The following is a 6,257-nucleotide window of genomic DNA, read 5'->3' as shown; positions in this document are numbered from 1 at the left end:
GTGCTTTTTAGTGCCACGTGCCCAAATAGGGGCTCCTCCTGTGGATGCTTCATTGAGGAAATGCCTCGTGTGCCCTCAGACCAATGGCACAACTCATATTTTAGCCCCAACTCTTGATGTGTTTTGGCTCCCGGTCCCTCATAAACTTCTCTTGGAGTGAAAAAAATAACCTTCACTGCTGTTAGAACTGACAGACTTGACAGAATAGGTCCCATAAAAAATCCCATCCCACAAGAGCTCCATCACACAGGGGGCTTCCCTGGAATTCTGCAGTACCCACACAAAGAACACAACACAGACATTACTGGAAATCAGTTTTCATTTGCTGAAACAAGCAAATCACCCAGTTTGTTGGGCTAAATACAGAGCTGCAGGAGCAGAGAGCACCAATGTGGGATAAATAAGGCTCTACAATTGCTTAAAGCTTCCTATAAAAAAGATTAACAGGAAAAGTTCTCTTCATCTCTCTTGAAAAGAACATAAAAAATTGAGTTGCTCAGAATCATAGGAAAAATGGAAAAATAAAGGTTGTTTCAACAGTATTTAACAGATTTTAATAAAACAGTGGAGAAAAAAGATGTATTGGGTCAAATTCCTCCGTTGTGAAGCTTCATTGAGGTTTATGTTTCAAGAGGCAGAACTTTATCCCAAAGAACGCTGGTAATTAAAACCCGGGGCCCGGGGCGGTTGCCAGACGGATCGATGGCCTGTTTGCTCCCTTCAGCCGCCTAAGTGACACCAAAATGCAGTGCCAGTGACAGGCTGGTGAGCCCCTCTGAGCTGTGGGGGGCCAGGACACAGATCCTGGGCCTCAGCACCACGTGAGCTCCCTGTTCCTCATCCCGTTTGTAAAGCAAGAGGAGGATACATTTTGGAAGGCAGGAGGGATGCAGTGACACCCTCAAGGAGCAACTTTTTTCTGCTTTGCCAGGGTTTACTTGAATTTCATACAATCAGACAATGGTTTGGGTTGGAAGGGACCTTAAAGCTCATCTCATTCCAATCCCCCATCCTTGGGACACCTCCCACTGTCCCTGGTTGCTCCAAGCTCCATCCCTTGGACACTCCCAGGGCAGCCAAAGCTTCTCTGGAAAACCTGTGCCAGGACCACACCACCCTCACAGGGAGGAATTTCTTCCTAATATCTAACAAGAAATCACTCATTACTCTGAAGAAGGCAGAGTAGTGCTCTTGACAGCAATTAAGAAGTAATTAAGGAATTATTTAGCCAGAGGAAGAGCAATGGAAGCAGCTCTGAGCCTGGGCTCACATCCCAAGCCATCATATTTTCCTCTTTTTGTTGAAATATTGGGTGTTAAAGTTAAGATTTGAGGACTTGTTCCATTTGGCAGGATGGAAAAGGAGTTCTGCCAACCTCCCATTCCCCTCCATCCCCAAATGATCCATTTTGTCTTTGGCTATTCTTGCAAAAAAAAAAAGCAAAAAGTTAATGCTCACCTACAGTTTCCTTAAGCCAAAATTGAAATGCTGACATCTTGGAGGGGGAAAAAGCCTTGCTGGAGGGAGTTCAACAGCATCCTGGAAACTGGTTTTGTGTGTAGAATCTATATTTATTTAATAATGGAACCAGAAAAAAACCAACAGAGCTGGGACAGAATTTGAGGAAGGTCAGCAGGGAGGAAAATTTTAAATATGCTCCATTTTTCAAAGAAAGCTGCCTTATAAAATCATTAAGGCTGGAAAAAACCTCTAAGACCACCAAGTTCATTATATATTACCTACAAATAAGCCAAAAGCCAAAGACAAAATGTTTTTCCAAAGTTCTGTGATATCAGAATTCGTGCTGTTCCTCTGGTAATGGCTATTGATATTATTGATCCACTTTTTCATGTGAGCACCATTTGATCTGATGTTTATGGACAGGCTTTCATTTTTTTCTCTAATGCAATGCTCTTCCCTACATTTTCAGTCTCCAGGCTGGATTTTGATCCCCACAATTGTGCTGACAGGCACCTTGCCCCTGGTGGAATGAGGAAGACTGGGAGAAGAACAGACTTATTGTGGGATGTGATATCAGTGACCAAAATTCAGGCTCTTGCAATAAAAACATGACATTTCTGCACATTTTCCTCCAGGGAACACCAGGGCAGCCCCACAAGTACCATGGTGGATTATCCCTGAGGGAGCTCTTGGCTTTCCCTAGAGAAACCCTTCAGTGCTCTGTGCTGACCTCTGGTTCAGACATTTGGGAGCACCCAGGAGACGTTTTAGTGTCACCACATTTTTTTGTTTAGTTTTTTGCCGTTTTTAGAAGTAAACTTTTTGGTTTTGTTTTTTTTTTTTTTTTTTTTTAGCTTACCCTAAAAACCTCCAAGCCACTCATCCCACTTCCCCTTCTGGGAAGGATCCCACCCACAGTTATTGGGGGCAGCAGGAACAGAGAACCCTGGAAAACCCCGAGCCACCACGTGGGGTCTGTCAGCACATCACAAGCCACGGGGACACTGAAAAGTAACTTGGGGCTGCAGAGAGTGGGGAGCCTCATGGGCACCCAGAGCCCAGGCAGGCTGAGGTTAATATAACATCAGTGATTCCAGTCAAAAATCTGGGTTGAAGGAGGATTCAAACAAAGTTGCATTGAGCAGCTGGAATATTGATAGGGAACAAGTCAAAAGAATACATCTCAGCAGAGGTGTGAGCACATTTGGCCTCCTTATTAGTGAGATCTGGGATATTTAATTCATGGATTTCACCTCAGGGTGGAAATCAGTTCCCATTTATTGGCTGCCCCCAGGACACCACACTCTGGTCCCACACATTGTCAGGAGAAATCCACACTTTCTCTGAAATTTTTTACTTTTTACAAAAGGCTGGACACAGCCTTTTGTTTCTCTTAGTGGAATAAACATAAGCAGGTGGCTATTTCCAAGGATGTTTTTGTTATATAAAAATATTCAATAAAACTGTCCCCAAGCCATTGGCCTGTGATCAGTGACCTGTCCTTGCTGTTTGATGGCTGAGCTGGAGCAGAGCTGGGCAGCAAAGGGAAAGGGAGCTGTGCAAACACCAGCACCAATATCCACACACAGCATTTCACACTCTGATTTGTATAAATTTAACATGTGCAACATGAACGTTTTTGCTTTCTATTCCAGGAAAGGTTTTTTTTTAATTCAACTACCAGGAAAGAGGAACAAAATTTGGTAGTTTAAAACTTAAAAGCAAGATTTTCAAGAAATTCGTCTGCAGTTCTGTTCCCTATTCCATTACGTTCATACATCTCATTCATTTGGAACAAAGAACCAACACAGCTTAAAAAAAACCAAAAAGACATGACAGCAGGCCTGGGTGTTCTCTCACTCATCTTTGCTAACTTTTGTCACCTCTCAGATTAGTAATTAATTATGGAAATATCAACTTTGTACAGTTGAGCTACAAAGAAAGGGAATAAATGGGCTGTGGGTCTTAGAAATTTGGCAATGGAAAGCAGAAGTGTGTAATCACTACAGATGGGGAATGAGAAAACAGCAACACAGAAGATTAAGAAATTGTGTTATTGCACAAAATTAGAAACTTTTTTGAGGAGGATCAAGGATCCCTAAATAGCAAACCAGAGCCCAGGAAAGCAAAGCTTCTGTGTGGGGATATTCTGGTAAAGAAAAACAAAATTAGGGTAATTACAATCAAATAGCTGGATTTTTGAAATCTGTATTTGAAACAGGAACAAAACAGAGAGAAAAAAAATCAGTTTTGCCATGCCATGTATAAACTAGTGGAGAGCAAGAAAGAACACTCTGCTAAAAAGTAGATTCAGCCCACTAGAAGTAGATTAATGTTTCACATTTTGGGTGAAAAAGTAAGCCACACAGATTTAGTTTCATTTGTTTAATAAGCAAATAGCTTTTTCCTGATTAAAAGAGAGATGAATGAAAAATAGAAATATTTACTGTTTGAGATTTTTTCTGATTGTCAGTCAGAATTTTTAGTCCCAAAGGGAAGCGTTTGGCCTTTCAGGTTTTAAGTCCTTCTTGATTTTAACTGGAATCGAACATTAATTGATGGAAGTTGTTTTTCTGCACACCTGGGCATCCTTTTTATGGGAAATAATCCTCCCTCCAGAGAAAGACAGACTTGGAGATTTCATTGCAAAATGGTTGTAAAGCTCTGGAAATCCTGACCTGGAAGGTACTAAAGGAAACCACCACTAGATATCACCATTTGACTATTTAATAAATCTCAGAAAAATTGGTAATGCATAAAAATCCTAATTATCCTCCAGGCTGATGAAGTCACCTTCTAGAGGGGCTTAATTCCCACAACTGAGGCAGGCTGGGGAACATCCTGACTACAGGATTGATTGGGGAAATTTAACTAAAGAGTCCAGCTTTCTACAGGGTCTGGGTTCCAGGACCTGGTGAATATTCCTCTGTGGGAACACAGAATGAGAGCTGGATATGAAGATAAAAATTCCCTGCCAGCATTTCTCCTCCAACATCAGATTTTCTGGCGTGTGGATAAAAATCAGCTCCAGGCAGAATCTGGCCATGGATGTCTGCCCTGTAAAATACGGCACTGCTTTCCTTTGTAATGAAATCCAGCTGCTGCCCTTCAGCGGGCTGGAAAAGCACCTTTCCAGGATTTTCCTCAAGGAATTTGAGTTCACTGAGGCATTTTTCCTCCTAGTGAAAACGGGCACAGCTCCAGTGCAGCTGATGGAGTTTTACTCAAAGTCATAATGGGACTTAGCATCTCCCAAATATAAATAAATCCAAAGCAGGTCATGGATTGCAACATGTCAATTAAAAAAAAAATAGTTAAAATAGTATTTAAGTTATTAATAAATGTATTTGTCTCATCTTTTTAGAAATTAACAGATTTTGCCCCTAAAATGTATTCTGCAGCAACATCTTTTTTCCTACTGAGAGAAATTAATTTTGAGAAGTTACTTAAATTGTGGACTAAACCAGTTTAAGAAATGCTGGGGGGGAAAGCACATGGACAATATTTTTCCATGGGCGAAACTACATAAAAGCAATAACAAAGTACAATGTGCTTTACATTAACGGTGTGCATTTACCTGCACCCCCACTTGTGCTGTGAAAACACGTGTCATGGGGTGGTCTAAATTACCTATTTTCCTCAAAACACTGCTGTTATGTGGCTTTATTTTCATTCCAGCTAAAATTATCCACATATTCAATAAAATTTATTTAAAAACAAGCTATAAAACCAGTCCTAAGAAGGGATGGGACGAACACAACTTCCCAGTAACCTCAGGTTTTGCCAAACTCTCATTATTTATGTGTTTTCTCCTCTGCCACTCCATTTCCGTCCCGGGGATGGAGCAGCAGATCCATCAGGGATTCTCCCACTGCAGCAGCTGCTGCTGATCCCTTGGCTTTAATCCCTGGGGCTGGGGTGAGCAGAGCAGAGGGGGCTCCTCCAACGCATTCCTCAGCGCTGGGAAGGACAGAAAACCACTGGAGTCTGGAGCTCAGGTTTAACCTCCGACTTCCTCATTTCCTGAGGAAGAACCTCGTGCAATTAACTTCTTTCCAGACTTTGGCTTGAACTATAAATAGATCCCAGGGGGAAGCAGGGCTGGGGCACGGCAGCACAAATGGCACAGAGCACTTCTTGCTATGGATAATTGCAAACCCTTTGGCTGCTGCTGCCCTCTGGAATATTTCCCCTCTCCACCTCAGTTAAATTGTTCTCTGCACCTCCACCAAGGAAATCTGGAAAACTCTGCCCACTCTGCACTCCTCTGGAATTTAATGAAGTCATTTGGCTTCTTCCAAAGGACTCCTGGCCTGATTTTGAATGCTGAGAAGGAGATTAATGAGACACACATGGAATTAGGGCAATGCGTAGAGAAGCAAATCATCCTTTTTCCTCTCATGCTCCTAGAAAGCAAGGATGAGATTCAGTATTGCTTATTCCTTGCACCAAGGTCAGAGGGAATTTTGGATCAGGCAATGACCAGTTAGGTCATGGATGTGTATGAGTCTGATTTTATTAATTTATTTCCTTATCAGGAATCATCTTTCCCTGTCATTTTAATAAAGAGTGAGAAGTCCTTTCATTGCCCAGTCAGATCACTTTTTCCTCAAGAGCAGCTTCTTCTCAGTCCTGCTGATATTTTCTTTGAGTTCACAGATGATTAAGAAATGCCCAAGAAATAAAGATTAAAACAAACAAACAAACAAACAAAAAAAAAAAAAAAAAAAAAACCCAACCACAAGCAAAAACACCAACAAAAAACTTTATTAGAAAAAAAAAATTCTGCAGAGCAG

Source organism: Vidua chalybeata, chromosome 14, assembly GCF_026979565.1.
Source record: "Vidua chalybeata isolate OUT-0048 chromosome 14, bVidCha1 merged haplotype, whole genome shotgun sequence".
Taxonomy (NCBI): domain Eukaryota; kingdom Metazoa; phylum Chordata; class Aves; order Passeriformes; family Viduidae; genus Vidua; species Vidua chalybeata.
Note: the sequence above shows the minus strand (reverse complement) of the source record.